The sequence below is a fragment of the Nothobranchius furzeri genome, chromosome 11, assembly GCF_043380555.1.
Source record: "Nothobranchius furzeri strain GRZ-AD chromosome 11, NfurGRZ-RIMD1, whole genome shotgun sequence".
NCBI classification, from domain to species: domain Eukaryota; kingdom Metazoa; phylum Chordata; class Actinopteri; order Cyprinodontiformes; family Nothobranchiidae; genus Nothobranchius; species Nothobranchius furzeri.
Genome location: NC_091751.1, coordinates 31,305,074 through 31,330,680, shown reverse-complemented (window position 1 = coordinate 31,330,680; position 25,607 = coordinate 31,305,074).

The window sequence follows — 25,607 nt, the reverse complement described above, 5'->3', positions numbered from 1 at the left end:
AAGTTAATGGGTAACCAGTGCAGAGACATCAGAATAGGAGTGATGTGAGCTCTTCTGTTTGCTCCATTTAGGAGCCTCCTTCTGAGTTCAGGACCAACTGAAGGCAGTCAAGGGCTTTGTTGTTAAAACGTGTGAAAAGTGTGTTATAGTAATCTAGACGAGATGAGATAAAGGCATGAATGACCATTTCAAGTTCATGTTTTGACACCAGCCTACGCAGTTAGGTCCAAAACTGTTTTCATCACTTAAGAAATATCTCCAATGTTTTTGAGTGGCCATCAAGAGACATTGATTGGTCAAAAACAACACCCAAATTCTTGAAGTTTGACTTGACGGCAGAACATAAATGACAAAGTTGTTGACTAATCACAGGAACCATACTCTCAGGGGCAATGATCAGACATTCAGTCTTTTTAGAGTTTAACTGAAGGAAGTTTGCTTCTAAACAGCTGGTGATAGCTGATAAACACTCTAGTAATTCAGACAGTTTATAGAACTCAGAATCCTTAAATGAGCAATACAGCTGAACGTCATCTGCATAATGTCATCTGTGACAAGAGATAATTTGAAAATAATCAATTATCTGTCCATGTACAGTAGAAACAAGAGTGGATAAAGCTACAGGTCCAGATGATGTCAGTCCCAGAGTCCTAAAGGTATGTAAAGATCAGCTCTGTGGGGTTCATCAATACCTCTTCAACCTTGGCTTGAGCCAGCAGAAGGTTTCAGTGCTGTGGAAGACATCAAACCTTTTTCCAGTGCCAAAGAAGACATGGTGACCCCACCACTCTAAAAGTTTTCTTGAAGTCACTTATGCCAACTTTCTAAGTTCTTTTTGAAACATAACACCCCAAGAAAACAATGCTGTCTCTACATTGTACAACTGCAGGAGGAGTGTTAATAGTTATGCTCAGTGTCTGAAAGAAAATAGCTTCCCATTAAGGAAGGTGTTCATCGGCCCTTTTGTGCTGAATTGTGTCCATCTACTTAACCAATGGCAAAATCACCATTGAGTGTTACATTTCCTTCTCTCACGAAATTCACAAGCTGTACGCTGCTCCTCTGTTCACAACAGGTGAGAATTTTCGATGAACGCATCTGCTCATGTTTACTGTTTTCCAACACCCACACCCCACCCCACCCCATATTGTCAGTCATTGATGACTGACTCACCAGTCATAAATGACCTGTTGCTCTTGACATCCCACATCAAGAAGGTCTTTGAAATACTTTTTTTTTGGTTATCTGTATATGCAAACAGTAACACACACACACACACACACACACACACACACACACACACACACACACACACACACACACACACACACACACACACACACACACACACACACACACACACACAGTACAGACCAAAAGTTTGGACACACTTTCTCATTCAATGTGTTTTCCATATTCATGACCATTTATGAATGGGACAAGTGCTAAACACCTCTGGGAACTCCTTCAAGACTGTTGGAAAACCATCGAGAGAATGCCAAGAGTGTGCAAAGCAGTAATCAGAGCAAATGGTGGCTTTTTTGAAGTAAATAGAATATAAAAAATGTTTTCAGTTATTTCACCTTTTTTGGTTAACCACGTGACTCCACATGTGTTCATTCATATTTGTGATGCCTTCAGTGAGAATCTCCAAATGTGTGAAAATGTTTTTTGAAGTCTGAATATTAGGATTGAAAGCTTGAATATATGGACTGAAGTGTAAATATATTGTTTGAAGCACTATAAAATAATCTCATTCAATTATCGGACAATTGTAGTGTTATGAAAAGTGACTCAGAGGTACTGCATCTACCACTTCAAGTATACCAAACATTTGAAATATGATAGTTATTGACATGATCTGGGGAAGGAGTTTAACCCAGGACATGCAGAATCAACACACTCACAAATAAAGATCAAAAAAAAGGTATTTATTAGTAGACAGGAACCAAAAGCGCACTGGAGCTTCCAGTGGATGAGTAAAGTCCGTACTCAGCGTCTGAGGAGAGGGAGAGCAAAATAAGGTGAGTCCTGAGAAGTAAGTCTTAACTGAGGAGGTGCAGAGATAAGACTTACTGGGCGAAGGAGATGAGGAAAAATCGGGAGGGGCCGGTCGAGAGTTGGGTGAGTCAAGGTGAGTAAATCCAGGAGAGGGAGCTTGTGGGAGGCAGAGGAGTGGGGCGACTGGAGAGATGGAGAACACGGGAAGCTGAGTCCAGACTGTTATGTGGCAAAGGTGAGTTTCCTGATGAGTCACTGAATCCTGAGAAGGCTCTACTCCAGAGATGTTCCAAAAAAATCCTGAAGAAGATGTATACACAAAAATCCACAGCGAATAATAAGCCAAAAACACAAGAGGTACAAAGTCACTGCAACACTAGACGGCTGGAATATACCGAGTAGTAGTAATCATCCCGCGTTGAGGTGTGTTCTCCAACTCCTTAAGAAGCCAGTGCCGTTGATTGCTAACCAGAAGCAGCTGGGCGCCTCCCTCTCCTGAAAAACAACTCAAAGGTGGAATGTGCGACGGGAGTACTCACCCCGACTCATGACAGTACCCCCCCCTCAACGGACGCCTCCCGGCGTCCTGGCAGATGCCACCTCAAAGTCCCGGATGAGGGACGGATCTTCAATAAAGGAGCGTGGAACCCAGGAACGCTCCTCCGGGCCGTACCCCTCCCAGTCAACGAGGTACTGGATGCCCCTGCCACGGGGTCGGGAGTCCAGAATCCTGCGAACAGAATAAACCAGACCCCCCTTGTAGAACCGTGCAGGCGGGGGAGGAGCAGGCGTAGGGCAGAGACGGCTCGTGGTCACCGGCTTCACCAAGGACACGTGGAACACAGGGTGAACCCTGAGAGAGGGAGGCAGGGCCAGCCGGACAGTAGAGGGCGTGGGGATGTCCAGAATCCTGAAAGGACCCAGAAACCTGGGCGACAGTTTGCGGCTGGACGCCTTCAGGGGGATATCCTTGGAGGAGAGCCAAACCTCCTGACCAGGAGCGTAGGACGGGGCAGGACGCCGCCTGCGATCAGCAAGCCGTTTGTTGGAGGCCGCCGTCCTGTCCAAAGCCGCCCGGGTGGAGGCCCAGGCCCGTTTGGCCCCCCGGAGAAACTGTGGAACCGTGGTGAGGGCTGGAGACTGTGGAGGGAACAGGGAAGGTTGATAACCCAAGGAGGATTCAAAAGGTGACTGACCTGTTGCCGTAGAGACGTGAGAATTGTGGGCGTATTCGATCCAGGGGAGGTGCGAACTCCATGATGACGGGTGAGCAGAACATACACAGCGTAACATAGCACCGAGTTCTTGGTTCATACGCTCACATTGACCATTGGTCTGGGGATGGTGTCCAGAGGTAAGGGCGACTCGGGCCCCCAGAGCCTCTGCAAACTCCCTCCAGACTCTGGATATGAACTGGGGACCACGATCGGACAAGATTTCCTCCGGGATACCATGCAACCGGAAAACATGTCTGATGAGCAGTTTGGCTGTAACAGTAGAAGATGGAAGAGTTTTCAAAGGAATGAGATGGCATGCTTTGGAGAATCTGTCCACAATGGTGAGTATGGTGTTAAATCCCTGAGAATTCGGTAAACCACACACAAAATCCAGAGCCACATGAGACCATGGTCGAGAGGGGGTCGGCAGAGGGTTCAACAGTCCAGCAGGTGCACGGTGATCACCCTTCTGCTGAGCACAGATGTGGCAACCTGAAACATAATCCTTGACATCTCGGTACATGGCCGGCCACCAGAATGTGCGTCTGATGAGTGCAATAGTACGTCCTACTCCGGGGTGAAGTGAAAATCTGCCTGTATGAGCCCAGTGAATGACCTTGCTTCTCACAGCCTGCGGAACCCAGAGCCTGTCTGGAGGTCCCTTACCTGGATCAGGGTCAGTTCTCTGTGCCTCCAGTACCTGGTCACGTATCTCCCACGTCACACCTCCCACAACACACGCCGGGGGTAGGATGGTGGAGAGCTCAGTCTCCTGGTCAGAAGCATATTGTCTCGAGAGAGCATCCGGTTTTACGTTCTTGGATCCGGGTCGGTATGAAATCTGAAAGTTGAAACGAGAGAAGAAAAGGGACCACCTGTATTGTCGTGGGTTTAGTCTCTTGGCCTCTCTGAGGTAGACCAAATTCTTGTGATCAGTCCAGATGATGAAGGGAATCTCAGCTCCCTCGAGCCAGTGCCTCCACTCCTCAATGGCGAGTTTCACCGCCAAGAGCTCTCTGTCACCCACGTCATATCGGCTCTCTGTTGGGGTGAGACGGCGAGAAAAAAAAGCACAAGGGTGAAGGCGATGGTCGAGCGGTGATACCTGTGACAACACGGCGCCGACTCCGGTGTCTGAGGCATCCACCTCGAGTGTAAACTGGAGTTGGGGGTCTGGGCGATGGAGCACTGGAGCATTTGTGAATAGTTTTTTCAGCTTCTGAAAGGCTGCTTCAGCCTCTGTGGACCAAACAAAAGGGCGGTTAGTGGATGTGAGGTTGGTTAAAGGCATGGCAGTCTGACTGAAATTTCTGATGAATCTTCTGTAGAAATTGGCAAAACCCAGGAATCTCTGAAGCTGTTTACGTGACGAGGGGGTAGGCCACTCTGTGACCGCCTGGACCTTCTCAGGGTCAGCCCTCAGTCTTCCACTTTCGATCACAAATCCTAAAAACTTAACAGTAGAGACATGAAAAACACATTTCTCGGCCTTCACATAAAGCCGATTCTCCAGGAGTCGTTGCAACACAGAACGCACATGCAAGACGTGTTGTTCCAGAGTCTTTGAAAAAATCAAAATGTCATCCAAGTAGACAGTCACGTACTTATTCAACATATCTCCTAAAACAGAGTTCACCAGAGACTGAAACACAGCTGGAGCATTTGTTAGGCCGAAAGGCATTACCAGATACTCAAAATGTCCTAACGGAGTCTTAAATGCCGTCTTCCACTCATCACCCTGTCTGATTCGTACCAAGTGGTACGCATTTCTGAGATCCAGGCGGCTAAAAATGGTGGCGTCCTGAATGGGTTCAAAAGTGGAGGTTAACAGAGGCAGAGGATATTTGTTCTTTACTGTTATTTGGTTCAATTCCCTGTAATCAATACAGGGCCTTAGAGTCCCCTCCTTCTTTGGAACAAAGAAGAACCCTGCCCCCAATGGTGAGGTGGACGGCCTGATAAGACCGGTTGCTAGAGACTCCTGGATGTATTTCTCCATGCTCTCCCTCTCAGGTTTGGAAAGGTGATATAGTCGACTGGAGGGAAGTGGGGCTCCGGGTAACAACTCAATGCAGCAATCAAAAGGTCTGTGTGGGGGAAGAGAAGAAGCACGGTCCTTACTGAATACCTGTCGGAGGTCATGGTAGGCCGGAGGAACGTTGGAGAGGTCAATCTTCTCAGAAGGAGAGGTTGTGGAATTTTGGAGAGTTGGTGCAGCTGAGCGAAGGCAGGCTAGAGAACACTCAGGACTCCATCCTTCAATCTGACTGGTTCTCCAGTTCAGCTGGGGATTGTGGTGTTTCAACCAGGAATGGCCAAGAACCACTGGAGACTGGGGAGAGGGAAATACAAAAAATGCCAGAAGTTCTGTGTGGTTACCTGACACCTTTATCTGCAGTGGGATGGTCTGGTGAGTGATGGTGGACAAACTGCGATCATCCAGAGACGAAACCGTGAGAGGAGAAGACAAACGGGTGGTAGGTATTTTCCACCTCTTTACCAAACCGACATCCAACATAGATTGCTCACAACCAGAGTCCACCAGAGCCTCTAACTGAAATTGTTCAGAATTAAAACACACAGTGCATGGAATTGAACAACGGGAGCTAAAAAGAGTCTGAATTTCCGCCCACCAGTAGCCCCGGCTTTACTGATGGGCTCTCCCTTTTCCCAGAGCAGGACAGGCTCTGGCAAAGTGTCCGGTCTGCCCGCAATATAAACAGAGACCTGACCTCAAACGATGTTCCCGTTCCTCTGGGGTAAGGCGAGTGCGACCCATCTGCATAGGTTCATCAGCTGTGGGGGTCTCGGAAAAGGAGCGAAGACCACCCAGGTTTCGGTCAGGAATAGGAGCTGGACGGGCACTGCTGGCGGGGCGCCGTAGCTCCTGGTGACGTTTATCAATGGAGATGGCCAGGCGAATGAGCCCCTCGAGAGACTGAGGTTCGGGGCACAGCGCCAGCTGATCCCGTACACGAACACTGAGGGCCTCCGTGAATGCAGCCATCAACGCCTCCTCGTTCCACGAAGTCCTAGCTGCCAGGGTTCGGAATTCTACCGACATGTCTGCAACCGATCGTCGGCCCTGCGACAGGTTCCAGAGTCTCTTTCCTATATCTGAAACGGACTCGGTCTGTCCAAAAGTTAATGTAAAGTCCGCTAAAAACTCATCAAAAGGTCCTGCTAAAAAGGCAGCACAATGGCTCTTAGCTTCCGCCCACCGTAGGGCTCTTCCACGTAGCAGTCCAATAACGTAAGAAATCTTACTTGAGTCCGTGGGAAAGGCTCCAGGTGAGCGTTCGAACGCAAGCCGGCACTGGAGCAGGAAGCTGTGGCATTCTTCGAACTCACCGCTGAATGTCTGTGAGGGAGGAGAAATGGCTGGACGAAAATGAGAAGTCTCTGTGGGGACAGGAACTCCCGGTCCGGAAGCAACAGGAGCGGCTGCTTGAGGTTCCGACCTTGTAGTCTGTGGCAGCGGCTGCGTAACCCGCTCATGGATCTGCCGGACTAGGGCCTCCAACTGCTGGTAACGATTGTGGGCAGCGTTGAGCTGATCCATAAGCAGTGGTAATGTCTGCTCCTGTTGAGACACTCTCTGAAGAAGATCTGAGAGGGTTGAGTCTGCTGGGTTAGCGGGTTGGCGGGATGATTCTGACATGATCTGGGGAAGGAGTTTAACCCAGGACATGCAGAATCAACACACTCACAAATAAAGATCAAAAAAAAGGTATTTATTAGTAGACAGGAACCAAAAGCGCACTGGAGCTTCCAGTGGATGAGTAAAGTCCGTACTCAGCGTCTGAGGAGGGGGAGAGCAAAATAAGGTGAGTCCTGAGAAGTAAGTCTTAACTGAGGAGGTGCAGAGATAAGACTTACTGGGCGAAGGAGATGAGGAAAAATCGGGAGGGGCCGGTCGAGAGTTGGGTGAGTCAAGGTGAGTAAATCCAGGAGAGGGAGCTTGTGGGAGGCAGAGGAGTGGGGCGACTGGAGAGATGGAGAACACGGGAAGCTGAGTCCAGACTGTTATGTGGCAAAGGTGAGTTTCCTGATGAGTCACTGAATCCTGAGAAGGCTCTACTCCAGAGATGTTCCAAAAAAATCCTGAAGAAGATGTATACACAAAAATCCACAGCGAATAATAAGCCAAAAACACAAGAGGTACAAAGTCACTGCAACACTAGACGGCTGGAATATACCGAGTAGTAGTAATCATCCCGCGTTGAGGTGTGTTCTCCAACTCCTTAAGAAGCCAGTGCCGTTGATTGCTAACCAGAAGCAGCTGGGCGCCTCCCTCTCCTGAAAAACAACTCAAAGGTGGAATGTGCGACGGGAGTACTCACCCCGACTCATGACAGTTATAGACATTTTGGGTATTGCTAGGTAGAGCTAAGATTGATTAGCTTTTGTGACCATTCTGAGTGGTACCAACTTCAAAAGTTAGTTGTAAATTTACATTCTTTAGACTGATTATTTCAATAAAATCAGTCAATCAATCAATTAAATTTGTCCTAAAGACAGACAGGCCAATAGCTATTGGCAAGATTAAAACCAAAAATGATGTGCAGAACTTGGAGTATGTGTAGAGATAAATCTAAACAGATCAGGTGGGACTTTTGCTCAATATACACAAATTTAATCACTAAATAACAGATATGTGTGCCTGGTCCAACAATTACCACAATATAAGTTTTCACAATCTAATATCATTGCCAAAATCTGCCCACACCTGTTTCTAGTCTCCTTGTGCAGTAGTGGTTTTGCCTGGGTACTCTCCTCCCTAAATTCACCCCATTAGGTTCATTAGAGGTCAAAAAAATATTCTTTCAGTATTTTGTGTAATGATCTCTTTATTGATCTTGTGATGAACTGGCAACCTCTCCAGGGTGTGACCCATCTGTGATCCATTTACTGATGTTAGACACCATCTTTCCTCAGTCCTTATCTGGATTAGCAGGTAAAGATAATAAAACCGAGTGAATGGCAGCCAAGAGGGAATGGACAGAAAACCCAGCGTATCTACTCTACTCACTAAAAACATTCCCATTTTGTCAAGATAAGAGATCACTTCATCCCAACTTGTATGAACACAAGCCCAACTTTTTTTTTCTTTTTGGTATGTGTGTGTTTTTTTTTTCCCAAACCAACTTGCCGGATTGCTCGACCCTGTCAATTGCACTCTAAGTGATTCTGTCCATGTGAATGACGCCTGGAGAGCTGAAGTGTCAAATGAAATGTCAGTCAGCGATGTAGCCTTTGTGATTCTAAACCTGACCTTAGGAGCGAATGTGACATGTCTCTGTTCAAATACTTGAGGAGCATCAGTGGTCCATCACAGGACTTTTGTGGCCTAAAGTGGTCAAACACAAAAATACACACAGAAAGAAAGTCTAGTGGCAAGAAAGTCAAAGTCACCACAGAGTAACAACTGTATAAATGCACTGTGTATAGAACTGATATTTATTCTCTGTGCAGATTAAAAATAATGAAAAATTGAGACAAATGGCCTTTATAACATTAGAAATGCAATTCCAGTAAAGCCAACAATAAATCTCATCTTCAGAGTTCATCCTGTGACAAAGCCCTCCCTGTCAGAGCATCAGTGATTTGATGAGTTAATCATTTGTGGGTTGTCAAACAACAATGTCTCTGGCCCAGCCAGTTATTGATAAGCCATTTTGCAACAAAGGTAAAAACAAACTGCTAGATGAATCACTTTTGAGTGGCCAATGAAATGTTTATTTCTAAAAAAGCTAGAAGACATTCTTGATGCTACAGTGTTTTAGATCTTTGGTATGTTCTTGCTGTGTCTAGTTTCTAATTCCATTTTTGGTTCTTTTTTTAAAACACAGAAAAGACCATGAACAGAGACTGTAACTCCGAAATGACCACACTGGCTCGGCTTCCTGACGACAGGCGCTTCTCTTGTTTATTAAACGCCGTGAAAACTACACACAGAAAAACAGTAGCTTCAAAACTTCATTCTTTGAAGATAAATATATGCTTTAGCAAGAAAAAGAAATACCTCGTGGCCGCGTGCCACTTCGGAGGTCCAAATTCAGTACGATCAGTCTTCCTGTTTCTAATTAACACACAAAATAAGTACAATACTACACATAGCAAATATTTACAATATTACACACAAACACAACAAGTTACCTGAGTAATTGGCAGCGCAGGTGCTGCGGATGGCTCAGACAAAGCGGTTCACGTGCTTCCTCATACACATACAAGTCTCATCTCACATCTCACATCAAATCTCGCGGTAACTCAGTGAGGAAGATACCACTTGTTCCAAAATAAAAAACACAGATTTATGATACAAACAAATATTTATATATTTTAACTTCTGGAACTAAATATGAGTATTTTTATGACACTTACAGAGACGATGGGGTTTACACATTGGATCGTGCATGGGGCTGAGGGGAGAGTGGGCCGCAGAGGGCGACAACATCCTCTGCTGCCCCCGGATAAACAAAGTAGGAAGTGACGCCACCATCAGCGTCAGCTCTGAGGAAGTTTTGCAGTCGGCAAACGAAACTGTCAGCAAGATAAAAAAAACAAACCTTTTCTGCGTTTTATAGATAACCAAAAATGGGATACAGTGTTTTAGGTAGATACATTCTCACAAGGCATGAAAGTTGTGTTTATTATTCAAGAAATGGAAATTGCTTTAAATACAAAGTACCAAAACAAAGTTACAACATCCTATTTTAAAATGTGGTTGGTAAAATGTGACAGCAGCCTGAAAGTTTTGAGTGTTTTGGACAGTGACTGTTGGAAGATAGATGCTATTCTGGGGCTTCTTGTTGACAGGAAACTTTCCTCTCAGCTGTGACTGCTGCCTCCGGCCTTGCTTGAAGCATGCTCTAACTATGGCAGACAATGTCTGCCATTGTGAAATAAACACAGGGATTTGCTGTAGCAGCTTTAGCTTATAATCACCTTGTGACAAATGATGTCAAATTTAAAGTAACTTCTGATGTCTCTTTTCCATTAGGTCAGGAAGGTTTTCAACCCCCACCCAAAGTCATTGTTTTTGTAAATGGAAAAATGCCAAAAGCCTGCTCAGGTCAGGTGGGAATACCATGCAGGGTCAATGCTGCCAGAGCTGACCTGACAGACAGAGTGGCTGTCCATCGAGGGGATGCAGAAATAAAAGCTTCGACCCGGACCAGTGAAGCATCTGACACACAAGTCTGAGCTTTGGTTTCTCAGGCAGGAACTGCCTTACCCAATATGTGAAACCACACACACACACACACACACACACACACACACACACACACACACACACACACACACACACACACACACACACACACACACACACACACACACACACACACACACACAAACACACACACACACAAATGTTTTGGCAGGAAGCTTACTACAGAGCTAGCATGAAGTCTGTTGTTTGCATAATTATATAGCTCTAAATATTAGTCTAAATATTTATCTTATTACTTAAACTTCTCCTCTTTTCCTACAGTGCAGACGCTTTCTCCTTTGCTGCTGCTTTGTTTCTGTTTGCTTACATTTTTTTCACTGAGCTCGCCGTTTTTCTGCCAAAGGCTTTCTCCTCAGTGACTCAGAAATCGCCGGGATCTTTTTACTAGACATAGACCTACAACGGTATTTTTACTATGGAATGTTGATTTACAGTGACTCGAACCAGTTGGAACTCTCTAGCATTCATTATGCCTCCCTTTTCTTCAGAACTCCAAAAACTTTTCCAGAAGATCATCATTCTTGAAACTACTTTTTTATTAGAAATTAGCTGGTAAGAAAATGTTTTATCTTCTCAAAATGTCAGACAAGCCTATGGTAGCTCACAGCTAGTAAGCATCAGCAATGCTACAATAAAGAAGCCAGATTGCTCTCTGCCATGGACGTAATTTTGGGGGGGGACAGGGGGGACATGTCCCCCCCACTTTCTCCAAAGTCAGGTTTTCACCCCTGCACTTTTTACCAATACTTTATATTAAATTGGCACTGGTTGAGCTCTAGGACCAAGCAGAAAACAACTATTTGTGTTGAAGCCTGTTTCCCAATAGAACATACTGTAAAGACCCCCCCCACCCCCCACCCACACACACACACACGTCCCCCCCACTTCTAAAGTGAAAATTACGTCCATGCTCTCTGCCTTCTAATAAATGAGTGCAACGCATTCTCACACCCTAAGCATCGGAAAAGTATGCAGTGTGACCAAGCCCCCACAATGCGGGACAGAAATTGAGACCAATGCGGAAGTGAAATAAATTGCAGTTCCACCCTCATCCGCTGGGGGCTGGTGTCAGAAGCGAACAAATCCTCATTGACTCCCATGTTAAAAATGCCAATTTCACAGCAGAAATAAACATGTTTACAGCCTGGTACCAAAACATGTTTTTGGTTTAAATGATCTAGTTTACACTCATGACAACTCTGAGGGGGATGCATTTTTTTTCTCACTCTTCTGTTTAAGTGTATTAAAAGCCTAAGATTCTGTATAATTAATGAGCATCAGACCCACGTGACCGCAGAGGTAGCTCTGGGAAAAGGCCTCAGTATGAGCCTCGGTCTCGCCTGAAAACTGTTCAGCCATTTTCAGTCTTTCAACTTAGACCATTAGTTGTAGTGTTTGTGCATTCTTTTTTGGATAATATTTGTGCAATTGTTGGACAAAATGACTTGCATGTGGCATTAATTGCACTAATAGAGCGTCCAAGGAGTCTCCACTAGGGATGGGTACCTTTGACATTTGAATCGATCCGGTACTAATTCCCGGTACCTACAAATCGATACCGGTACTTAACGGTACCAATTTTCGATACTTTTGAGTGTTTATTATTTTAATTCTCTTTTATAATTAAATATATATTTTTCTCAATATATAACAATATTTGATAAATATCACGATAAATAACATACAACTGTTTGTATTTTTACATTGTCCTTGTAGTTTTATAAGCTGATAAGTAAACTGAAGCAAACATCTTTACTGTGAACTAAATTGACTGTGTATCTTCTTTCCTTTTGCCATCTTTTTTCATTTGATTTTTCTTACTGGGAAGTTAGAATTTCCGAGGAGAAAGCGAACGCACCATTAGCTGATAACAATGGTAGCAATGGAAGCTAAGATATCAAGCTAACATTATCTTAAACAGTTTATTTAACTGCTGGAGCAGATTAAAACGATGATGCCTCACACTTAGATCGTTGTAGCTGGTTTCGTCTTCACCCAATCACCCGTCGCATTTAGTAAAGTGAAGCCAAACTTGAGAGCGTGTTCATGTTCTTCTAGTCGGGAATTCGGAGTTCCGAGGAGAAAGCGAACGCACCATTAGCGAAATGGAAGCTAATATATCAAGCTAATTTTATTTACCTACCGGAGCAGATTAAGATGAGGATGTCTCACTTAGATCGTTGTCGCTGGTTTCATCATCACCCAGTTACCCATCACATTTAGTGAAGTGGACCCAAGCTTTAGCCTTCGTTTTTTCTACCATGCTGCTCTGTTTACAACTGGTTTGCAGTGAGTGACGACATAACACTCTTGCGCATGCGCAGTTGTCTTGGCAAGTTCTCGTTATGATTGACGGGTACCGAAACGAGGCACCGTTTGAAATGACGTCAATCGGTGCTCGGTCGGTACTATGGAATTCGGTCGGTACCTTAAAAAGTACCGAATTCGGTGCCCATCCCTAGACTTCATTTTTTTCGGTAAGTAAAATTATATTTAAATTTTTTAGGTCACTGCCGAGCTGAGCTTAGATTTTAACATGTTCTGTTTAACCATGAAATTTAAATTTAATAGGGTGAAACCCAGTGCATTTAACATAATGCTGCACTTTAGAAAATGGGTTGAAATATAACATGTTGGTTATATTTCAACCCATCTGTCTGGATTCTGACTATCGGCTTGTGGAGCTCTCGGGAGACCTCTGTTTTCCACCCGTTTCTCCCCTCCCCACAGCTCGGCATGTCTCTGATCGCCACGGCTCCTGTCTGCTGCGCGGGCTGCCGGCTTGTGGAGCTCTCGGATGGAAACCGATGCTTTACACCCGGTTCTCCCCTCCCCACTGCTCGGCGCATCTCAGATCGCAGCAGTGCTTGTCTGCTGTGCGGCTGCTGGCTTGTGAAGCTCTCGGGAGACCTCTGTGTTCCACCCGGTTTTACCAGCGGTCAGCCCGACGTATCTCTGACTCAGAAGCTCTGGTGTTGTGCACAGTTAATTCCTCTGGTCTCTGGTGGCTTTGAGCCTGGCAGTGAGCATGCGGTTCCTCCACGCTCAGGACCAAGCTATCACTGCGTCAACTTGATGACAAAATATATAATCAACATTATTTAACAGAACAATCACACGATAATAAATCACAGTGCGTTAAGTGCCCGCCATAGCTTTAAGACATGTGTTGAACGTGCCCAAGTCCATACTTATGAGAGCACCATGTGAGCACCTGTGTGTGTACATGCGCTTGTTTATGTAAGGTTTCTCTAAAGGAGCGTCCAATAGAGAGTGTGAGGTAATCTTGGGGAACAGACAGGAGTTAGGTAAAAGGGAAAGACAAATGTGAGTGGGAAGGTTCGCTTACTGATCCAGGAGAAACAGAAAGATAATATTTAATATATTGCCTCTCAAGATAGAAATTACAAAAAACTACTCAAGAACTATATATATATATATATATATATATATATATATATATATATATATATAACAATATTACAACATATAAAAATTAGAAAAATTAAAAAAAAATGCAATAGAAAATTGTAAGGAAATGGAAAGAGACAATGAGAAAGAGATCATCAGTGGACCCCAGGAAAGGTGGAACTGGTAGAAAGAACAGCGTAAGGAGAGGGTGATGAAGTTGATGAAGGGAACACCAAAGCCAGCCTGAACAGATGAGTTTTCAGCTGCTTTTTGAACAAGACCAGAGTCCACTGATCTGAGGCTTGGGGGGGGGGGGGGGGGGGGGGTAGACAGTATGGGAAGCTGCTTGGTCTGTGTGAGGCTGGGTGGTGCAAGCGATTTGGAGAGAGCTGAGCCTAGAAGTGGGCCCAGGGAATCAGGTGGGTGACTGAGCAAGTGGCCAGAGAAAATGCAGCAAGATGTGGAACCGGTGTGAAGGGTTGAGTAGTTATTGGAGTCCAAAGAAAACCTGGAGATGAATAGAGGATGAATCACAATAAGAACTTGGTTGCAAGAGAACACAAGCTAGGACTATGAAAATGAAGGTTTGACATGAGCAGGCAAGATTTACTCAGCATGAGAAATGTCCAGTGAGAGAAATCGTCCAGCAAAGAGAATGTGTGTCACTGCAGCATAAATACCCTGGCCAGGTTGATGACAAACCAGCAGCAGCTGGGAGCTCTCAGACACACCCACCTGCAATTAGAGGCTCAGACAGAAAAACACACACATGGCAACTCTCCACAGACCGTGGCACATACACCACCAGAAGCCTCTCTGAATAGAACTAAAATATAACCCTTTTGGGAGATCACTTGAGGTATTAACTAAAGGCTAAATGCTGCAAACATGAAAGAACTGCAGCATTAAATCATAAATTGTACCTTAAGTTTGCTTAGCCTTAGCTCTGTTCCAACATGAAGAAACATAAGGGTAACAAGGAGACAAGACCACGGCAGCCTACAGAAACAAACTAACTAATTTCACAAAAGGTCTCCACAAACTAAAAAATGCCACGTTCACACTGCAGATCTTGATGCTCAATTTTGATTTTATGAGTAAATCAAAACTTTTTTCGTATGGTTGTTCATGTTAAAACTGAAATGCGACACCAAACACTCCAGCATGAACAGTTCACGGCCCCAAAGTGACCCACATGTGCTGAAGACAAGAAGTCGTAAACAGGAGAGGTGGATTTGTGATGTGAAGGCCTTCACTGACAGTTCATCCACAATTTCTGGATCTCACCTGTCAAGTCTCCTGTTTTGGGCTGGAAATTAATCTTCTTTTCCCAAATTATTATTTACTGAAAACAGTCTGGTCTTAAATAAAAGTTAAATTCACAAGCTGCTCTAAAGCACACAACACTAACTAGTTCCTAAGATCTTCAAAGTTAGCAAGCTAGGGTAAGAAGAGGGTCTACAGTACAGGTTCATGCCCTAGATATTTCTCACCTCTCTCCCCCAACCACAAGCCAACTGGCTTGCTTTTAAAAGTGACGCTCATCAGCTAATTGAAAGAATTCCTCTGCTGTGGCGCTGTCCAAGGTGCTGATCTGCACACATCACATCCGGGGTCACCTGCCCAGTGTGCTGCATCAAGAGGCTGCAGAGGTGTCCCAAACAGATTTAGGTGGCAACCGTAACATTTATTATCTTTTAAAGTGTGGAACACATCTTTAATCAATACGTTTTCAGTGGTCTCTATTAGGAATTAATGCCTTGTAAGTTGTGATCAAGGGAAAAAGCTCAGATGCACTTGTTTCAGAAACTAGCAGAAAGCTACATCAGAAGAGAGCTTAACTGCAAGATTTGAAGTTTTATTTTCTGATATTTGGACATCTCTCCTCTGATTGGCTAACAGCAATGTAACTCTACCACTGACTCTTTTTGCTCTGCAACGTTGGTGTTCTCTGCTGTTTCCTGGATGCTAAACCAACAACAGCCTTCCCCGTCATGAGTCAAGATGGGTGAGTCCATGAATGTAAGTGACAGTGTGACATAGATCTGTCAGGCTTTTCTAATCCTAGAGTTTCCCCGTGTATTCTCTATCAGAGGCCAATGCAGGAGATAGGTGTAGGAGACTATTTTCAAGTTCAGCCTGCATGAAAAACTCACAGTGACTTATAATCAGAAATATTAATTAAACAGTGACAAGTAAAATGGGCTTCCCCTTGCATTTTTATCAGGTTTAGAAAAAGATGTTACCATAAAAAATTTATATCTCACCCTTTTGAAAAATCCGCGTCATACATTGAAATTATGGTCTGTTCCTCAGTGTGACAATAACGGCTGATGCAGCACTCCTGAAGGCAAAGTATGACAAGTACCAAGCAATGTTGGTAATGTAAAGGGAAGTTTGTACAAACTGTAGTCTGACAGCTTGACTGAAGATTCCTTCCCCCGCCATGTGCATGCCCTCTTTGTTTTGCCTAAATCTAAAGATAAGTGGAAACACCAAAGTTAGACAATAATAGACTGACATTCCTGTTACCCCTCCTTTCTACCGGAGCCATCAGCAGCACGTTACTGCAGCAGCACGTCTTGCTCGCGTAAGCTGCTGCTTGGCCCTTCCCACGAGACGTGAAGCAGCAGGGGAGCAGCTGTCACCGACAGAGCACGAAGTCACACAAGTGACTTTGTCAGTAAACACAACAACAAGCAGGAGAAAACTACAACATGGCTCCAAAAGGTTTGTGTTTTATGATCTGTCCGTTTTATAATCGCCAATACGGACCTGAAAAACAAAGGAGACCGCTAGCTAGATGATAACTTCTCACGGGGCCGCACAGTTAGTAACTTTTTTTAAAAGTAAAGCAACCGGAAGGCAGTACGTTCTTTATTCTGAAAATCTCGGGAAGCTTCGCTCCATTTCCGCGTCCGATTTCCTGTCTTTCCTTCCCCAAAAATGTCGAACTTGACCCATTTCAGAGGCGTCGCGCGTAGAAAATAGAACCGGCACGTAAGGGCCGCAACATGCTGCTCCTGAGACGCGGCCGACTCGCGCTGCTGACGGCTGCTGATGCCTCCGGTGGAAAAGGTTCTGCTGACCACAGCAGTTCCTATCAGCAGCTATGACATGCTGCTGCAGTATCGTGCTGCTGACGGCTCTGTCACGGCTCCGGTGGAAAGGAGGAGTGAGATATTTCTACAAATTACACAATCCATTAGGAAAACATTGCTTATTAAATCCTTTTCATTCCCATCCACCCCGCTCTCCATCCCCTTGTCACCATCCACAGCCCAGCACATTCAGACCAATCTTCCTGATCTATACAAACTACCTTCTATTTCATTGTGGCTGACCAGCTTAAAATTGCCTTTGAATGTGCTTTGATCATTCTTGGAGAAGACATTCAATGTAGGGAAGGGCAGTTGTCCACTAACTGGAAGATGAGTGTTTCATTCTCAAGCCCTTGCAGGCCACTTGTAAAAGTATCTGTCACACAGAGGGAAAATGTTACATTAGTTTAAGTCACATGATTTGTTATGTTCTTTTTTGCAAATGTGTTTAATTTAAGATGCATTATTTCTTATGTTCATAATTTCTTGGCATACTTTGGTTTTTGGCCTGCTCCTTTCCTTTGTGGAGCTGCCCAGAGACACTTTGATTAATTGAACTGGCTGCAGAATAAGGAGGTGGAACAGAACAATCAGCTGCCCCTCAAATAGATGTACCATGCAAACAGGTGTGGAGCACTGACCCAATAAAAGGAACTGAAGAGGAGATGAGCAGAGCAGGCTGCTGAGGGCTGAACAGTGGGGAGAGTGGACATGTTGGTTGGGTCTGACTTTAGGGGTTGTTCGGGTTGTTGGGCAATGGCCTGAACAGGTCTCGTGTGTGGCGGAGGATGGGGAGGAAGGGTGCGATTAATTACAGCCTAGCTCTTCATTCTATTGAAAGCCAATTAGCCAAAGGATTGGACTTTAAAGATCTCATAAGTGATTTTGCTAACATGAAGACCCGTCAGTGGGCATTTACTAGAAAATAAATTTGAGGACTTTTGTTTGAACACATTGTTGGCAAATAAAAATAATTATATGTGAAGTCTGGGCATTTCACTTTTATTATGTTGGCATTTGTTTTTGCTCAATATAGAGGTTAAACTAAGATCATATTTATTATCTTGTCTTATAACATGACAAAAAATGTGTAAGAGAGATATTAAGTAATTGAGCATGGGGGCCCACCTAGAAGACGTACCTAGGGCCCAGAATTTGGTGCTACGCCCCTGGTTCATGTTGACAACTTGATGACGTGAAGCATTTGAACACAGATATGCAAATGGAAGCGCCAGTGCTCCCGCTGGTCTTAAAGGGTTAATTTCCTGCCAGGGAATATGAAGAGCCTCCTTTGAGTTGTTTTAGGTGCCAGGGCTTTGGTCATGTGGCTGGTGCCTGTGTGGTGGTGGTGAGGTGTGTGGGGGTGCCTATGACATAAAACTTAATGTTCTTCAAATCGGATGTTTTAACTATGGTGGAAACCATCAAGTGGGTTATGGAGGTTGTGTGACGTATAGGGCGGCGGTGGAGGTGGGGAAGTTTCAGGTGGAGCATAAGGTGTCTTGCTGAGGCTGTGCATCGTGTGGGGGTTCCGGGTGGTGGTGAGTCAGGTCCAGGGCCTCGTACTGAGCCTCTGTCAACTGGGGGTGAACTGGGGTGAAGCACGTGGCATCCAACAGGTCTGATGAGGCTCACAAGGTAATCGCAGCTGCAGAGGCCTTTTTGGGTCTTGGTGACGTGTCTCCAGATGAGGTTTGGGGACTGCTGTGGGTTGCGGGGGGGTCCTTGGTGGAGGGGGTGAGGGGATGGATGTGAGTGTGGGGTAAGTTTCCTTGAGGAGTTTGAGTGTGTGTTCACTGGGGTGGAGGGTTTACAGTGGGCGGATCTGTGGGTGCACAGGGCAGGGTGGTTCGTGTGTTTGTTGTGTGGGGTGGGTTGTACCCATTGGGTTGTAGTGGCTGATGTGGCAGCAATGCTCCCTTTATGCATCCAGCCTGCCTGATCTATAGAAGAAGAAGAAGAAGAAGAAGAAGAAGAAGAAGAAGAGCAGACACAGGAAAGACATGAATGGGGGCTGACAGAGAAAAACACACCCTGGACGGCAGCATGTCTGGCATGGACAAGTCGTATGGACAAGATGATTTGCCCCCGTGCTGTACAACTGGAAGTCCATCCTCTGGATGGGTCAAAATGCAGAAGAATCTGTCTTGAAGGATCAATATTATATTTATTCCATTCATCTATCTATTACCCCTCTGGAGGCAGGCATTGCAGATGTGCAACAGTTAAAACCTACCTAACTGGTTACTCCACATGTATTTCATGAGCACTTTTTAACTCAGAAGTACCCTGAAGGACTTAGTTGTTCGTCCTTTGTTACGTCCCCGACAGGAGGTGTTAAAATGTGAAGGAGGGGGCAACATAACAAATGCGACAGTGGAGTTAAAATGGATTTAACTGTTATAAAAGGTTGTAAAAACAAGTGCAAACAGATGGAGAGCATTATTAAAATAATGCCAAACAAACAAAATCAAGACTAAAAGGTTAAAATTTAACCCTTTGATGCATGAATTATGAAATCTTCAACCATGATTTTTTAAACAATTTTTTAATTCATCTTTAGGTGTGACTGAAACAAATTTCAACAAATATTTTTTCTAACATTTTGTTAATTTACAAATAATTTATTACATGTCCACCTCAGTGGAAAGCGTGCATTCTGAACATGAAATGTGTTGGCTTGAGTCACTGAAGTCCAAATGGAGGGGATCAAATGCAATAAAGTCTTCAACAGCTGTGCTTAACAGCAAAAATAAATGAATAACAATTTTGAGTACCTGTCCACTGTAGTGACCATTATGTATCAAAGGGTTGAAGGGTGAATTATCAACATTAAAACACCAGGTTAAAACTTTGTTAAAAGTTTTACTGAAACAGAAGGTGCTTTAAAAAACACAAGTTGATAATAAAAACTGACGCTCTACGAAAACACAGTGTTTTAAAATCCCAAAGTCGGTAAACTACGATGTTAACCTTAAAACAGAGTCAACCAAGTCAACATCAAATAAAGATCCATGTGGATCACTCAGCGTTAAAACTATTAAAGTTAAAACTCATCAAAACGAAGGGGTTAAAACCAAAACGAGGCCTTGAGGACAGCAGAACCCCTGCACTGCTGCCTCCCAGACTGCTGAAGGCACAGTGTTTTTATCCCAGGTGTGGGTCATCAACATGATTCAGCTCAGCTGTGCTCCTCAGCAACCTGGAAGAGAGGAGGAGGAGGGACGGTGTCAGGCTGATCACCAGGGCTGGGTGATCCTGGCTCCTGCATCCCAACGGCCAGGCTGGTATCGTCACATCATTTTATCAAAACTTATTTTGAGCCTGAGAGGGTTAATCCATCTTCATTTGCTTATCCAGGGTCAGGTTGCAGGGAAGGCTGCCTAAGTAGGGAGGCCCAGACACCCCTCTCCCCAGCCACTTGGGCCAGCTCCTCTGGGGAATCCCAAGACGAGAAACTTTGTCCTTCCAGTAGGCTCCATCGTTTTCCTTTGGGCCTCTTCCTGGTTGGACGTATGAGGAAAACCTCACCAGGGAGGCATGCTAACCAGATGCCCGATCCACCTCAACTGACTCCTCTTGATGTGGAGGAGCAGCAGAGCTACTCTGAGCCCCTCCCAGATGACCAAACTTCTCACCCTAATATCTGAGGGAGAGCCCAGCCACTCTGCGGAGAAACCCCATTTTCGATGCTTGTATCACAGATATCATTCTTTTGGTCACTACCCAAAGCTTGTGACCTAGTTGAGGAAGGAAATATGGATCAACCAGTAAATTTGTCTGGCAAATGTGTTGATTCCAATTATCATTTTATATCATGAGAAGGATTTCAGCCTGTGAACGATCGTCACAGCTCAAGAAACCTTTGAAAAGACAGGTGGCGTGTCTTCCAAACTGACACTACCAGTTCATTTAATGATCTATAAGAGGGCCACCATCATACTGTTTATCAATGAATGGAGTTAAAGGTACCACAGTTTACAAAGAAAGATTAGATCTATGGAACTTGATTTCTTGTTGACACCTTTGCTGTTTAACTTTGAAATTATTATTATTTTTTTCCAGACAGTTCATTCAGCCACTTATACCATTTACTTCTGGGGTGTGGGATCCTGGTCCCTCGAGGGCAGATGTTTGTTTGTTGCTTTTTAGTTACTTCCCCACTCCAACACACCTGATTTTAATCAGCGGGTGGTATTCAGGTTGCTGCAGAGCTTGATGAGCTGCTGAACAGGTGATTCAACCACTCAATGTAATATTTGGGAGCTGAGAAACAACAAAAACATGCTGGATAGTGGCTCTCCAGGACCAGGGTTCCCCAGCCTCATTTTAATTCCTCCTTTTCACCTTTGATTTCCTTGTCCTTGGCTGTATATCTCTTTTACCTTCCATCATATATTATGCTGCGAGCTGATAAAAGAACCTCTGACTCTCTTTGTGTCAAACATAAAAGTTTTTCTGACCAGAGAAGCTGAAAACAGCTAGCACCAACCAAATCTTTTCATCTATTTTTATTTTTGAAATAAATTTGCTTTCCAAAGACAAGGTCAGCTGCCGCCAGTAAAGGGTCATTGAATGCTATTTCTTTTCTTCCTTCCCTCTTCCACCCTTCTCAGATTTTTCATTTCTGCTTTGGGCCCTGGTGTTATTTGACTTTGAGTAAGCTCTTCAGTAGAGATAAACCATTTGCTTTGTGGTCCTTACAGTGGTTGCCCAGATTGCATCACTCCTTGGATAATAACCCTTTGTAAAAGCCAAATTACTTTCTGTGTATCGTCCACATCAAATTAAAATGATGGAATATCCAAATATTGATTTTACATTTTTTATGAATGTGTAAATGTATGAATATTTTAAATTTTAGTTTGTGTTTTGTCCATCTGTGATAAACCTAACTACAGAGTCATCTGATTATTTCTGCAGAGGACTTGTACTGAAAGTCTGAGATGTAGAGAGTAAAAGGAAACCGTGAGAGTACAGTGCCCTGAGGTACTCCTGTCCTATTCACAACCTGGTCCGACACACAACTCTGCAGTCTCACTAACTGAGGCTTGTTTGTCAGGCAATCAATTATCCAGGTGATTGTTGAGCCATCCACCTGTGTCTTCTAGAGATTCTTGCATAATAAATCTGGCTGAGAAGTTAAATGCACCAGAGAAATTAAGACATGATTTTCACAGAGCTGTCTGATTTGTCAAGATAATTGTGGGTTTGTTGAGGCAGACATGTGATGGTGTATTCAACTCAGATAATCTTTTTCTACAGGTATGGCTAGAATTCAATGATTATCTGGGATTATTTATTTATTTATTTATTTATTTTTGGGGTGCACACAAAATGTGAAAATAGCTTATTGTGACCAGTAGGTCCTTTAAAATATAACAACACATGCTTGTGTTTTTATTTGAGTGTCCTATACGCATCTAAATTGCAAAACCTGTTGAACAAACAACTGCTTATGTAAATTTATGTCAACTAATCGAATGTAACAAAAAATTTAAAACAGAGCAATTAAATGCATGCAAAATTTACAGCAAACATAGAAAAGAGTCAAAAACTAATTGGTTGTGTCATGTTCTGTGTCCCTCTGTCCCCAGCCTCCCCCTGTTCTCACCCCAGGTTCTCCTCTTGTGTCCCATTAATATCCCCAGCCCTCTCTAGACTTCCCTCAGGTGTCCTCCTAATCACTCCCTGATAATTCCTAGTCAATCTTATTTTAGTCCTCCTCATCCATCTAGTTATTAGTTGTTTATTTTTGCCCTCAGTCTTTAGGTTTGGTTTTATCCGTGTTTTATAGGTTTAGGTTTATCTGCCATCCTGCTTGTTTCTTTCACCTCATTTAGGTTATTGTATGCACCTGCCTGTCCTCCAGATCTCACCCCTCACACCTGATACCTGTTCCCCTGATCACTTCCGTCTGTGTTTCAAAACCCTGTCTTGTCCTTTAAGCCCCATTCCCACCTGTACCGGGTCGGCCCGGGTCGGGCAGCGTAGGTTGTTTACATACCTGGGTGGCCTGGAATTTTCCCAGGCCAACCAAGGCTCATTCTCGGCCCTCTTCCCGAGGGGTACTGCTTCAGGCTGACCTGGCCCAACACGCCCACTGTCCACCGATTGGTCAAGTCATGTGTTACCCTCCCTTTCAATAACATCTTCTGATTGGCCCTGCATTGTTATTTAGTGATGTCACAGAATCGCGCCCTAACTCAAACCTCCAAACTCACCAGCGTTGACATGATGGCTTCTCCCTGCTCCCAGACCTCATCTCCTAACCCCTGGAGCAATGAAGAGGTTAAAACCTTCCTCTCGTTGCTCAGCGACGAGAGAATCCAGCGCGAACTGGATGGCACGGTGCGTAATGAAAAGATATTTCAGGGGCTTGCAAAGGCGATGTTCACCCACGGCTTTGAACGCACCTCGAAGCAGTGCTGAGAAAAAATAAAAAAAGCTCAAGGCTGAGTACAGGTCCGTCAAGGACCACAACAGCAGGAGTGGAGCAGACAGGCGGCAGTGGAAGTGGTTTGCTGAAATGGACGCCATTTATGGTGAGAGGCCTGTGAGTAATGGTCGCGAGAGTGGCGTGGACACAGCCACTCCAGCTAACACTGGACCTCAGGACAACGGTGAGTGAGCACTAATCATAATAAGTAATAATATGACCTCCAATCGTGCTACACTGTACTATAGTGCGGACGAAATGCTGTGCTAGCTTTGGGTAGCGCTGATGTGCGACATAACAACAACAACAGGCTAGGCGACAAAAGGCTAGGCTAACTCCAGGCTAGTTGTGGCATGCCTACTAGCCTAGCTTGCCCATTAACTTCTTCGGTCAGTACTTGTGTTTGTGCATATTAAGTAACTGTTTTCTCTTTATAAAAGAGGTAACTCTGGAAATGTGCGCCGATTGGAGCCAGGACGTGCCCGACACCGGGGACATGGACGCTGGGCCCTCATCTGCTGACAGCGGGCGTAGCTGCAGCCCGAGCGTCTCAGCGCCGTTGGTGGGCAGCAGACCATGCTACGGTGAGTTCATTTGCAACAACATCAAAATATGACAAGCACGTGTGATTACATATACATCTTCTTGGCGTTTATTCAGGAAAAAGGAAGCGGGGGAGCACCAGCGTGTCACCATTGTTGGAGACGCTGGTGGAGAGTGACGCGGGGTTCCTGGAGACTGCGAGGAGGATGAACAGCTTAATGGAGCAGCAAATGGAGGCAGATGCGGAGGACAGACGCCTGGACAGGGAGGAGAGACGAGAGGAGCGGGCTGAGAGACGAGAGGAGAGGATGGCACAGCAACAATTCAATGACTCCTTTTTGGATGTGCTGCGCAGTTTGGTGTCTGCTGTTGAGAAATCAACCAAATGACCCGATTTCCTTTTATTGTGTTAGGTGTGCAATAAAGTGTTTGACAATGCAACGTGTAATCCATCATTGTTCTGTTCACAGAATGTGAAGTGGAAAGGTCCAGTCATGGTTCCAATATATAGCTGTGTGCTAAAATAGCATACACCAGCCTTGGGTATTTGCTTTATTCGTCTCAGATTTATATAGGAATAAATACCAGGTATGTGTCAGTGTAGACAAGATTATGTTATGTCAGGAGTGTAGAGCAGGATCAGAAGCTCAAATGTGCACTCCACACTTGGCTATTAAGAACTTTTGTCAGGCAATGTAGAGTCAAAATATTTACCTGCACTTGCCATAACGACTTGAGTCATATGGCTAAGCCTTGGATGTGCATAAAACAATTGCTTAAGTCGAATTTATCTAGCTGATCTGCATTCATTTGGACATGATGTCCATATAATTTATTTGGATTTAAGAGTATTTCCTTTATGTCAGCAGGCGTGTTAAGAAGTCCCAGAAGCTCAAATGTGTACAGTCCACACTTGACTTAATACAAACTCATGAAATATATTTGCTCATGTTTACAATGTTTAGGTGGTGGTGCATTAAAAAGTTCAAGGGTCAAACATTAGCTGCGTGGAGAAAACTTTATTTGGGCAAAACATTCAGTCAAATGAAATTAAATCACTGCTGCCCCACAAGGTACAACATCAGAGCATCACGCTTTGCTCTCCCTCCCACATCTCCTGTGTTTTGTGGCGGCGGTGGTGGTGCAGCCACAGGTTCAGGGTATTTTGTTTCAGTCGTCCACACATTGTCATAATGCTCCCCATGGCTCTCACACAGATTATGCAGGGCACAGCAGGTCAGAATCATGGAACGCACCAGACTGACATCACAGTCATTCTTTTTCAGCAGGCAACGCCACCTTCCCTTCAGCCTACCAAAGGCATTTTCAACCACCACACGTGCCCGGCTGATCTTCTTGTTATAAAGAAGTTGCTGCTCTGTCAGTTGCTCAGTGGCTGTGAATGGTTTCAGAAGCCAGTCTTGCAGCGGGTAAGCAAGAGTCACCCAGGATGCAGTATCCAAAGTCAACGCCAGCAATTTGGATGGAATGGTCAGGGAAGAGATTTCCACGTCTTGCCAAATCCCAGATGGAGGAAAGTCTCAGGACCCTCGCGTCGTGCATGCTCCCTGGAAGCCCTGCAAAAACGTTCCAAAACAGCCCCTTTCCATCAACCACAGCTTGCAAGATGAGTGAGTGCCACCCTTTCCGGTTGAAAT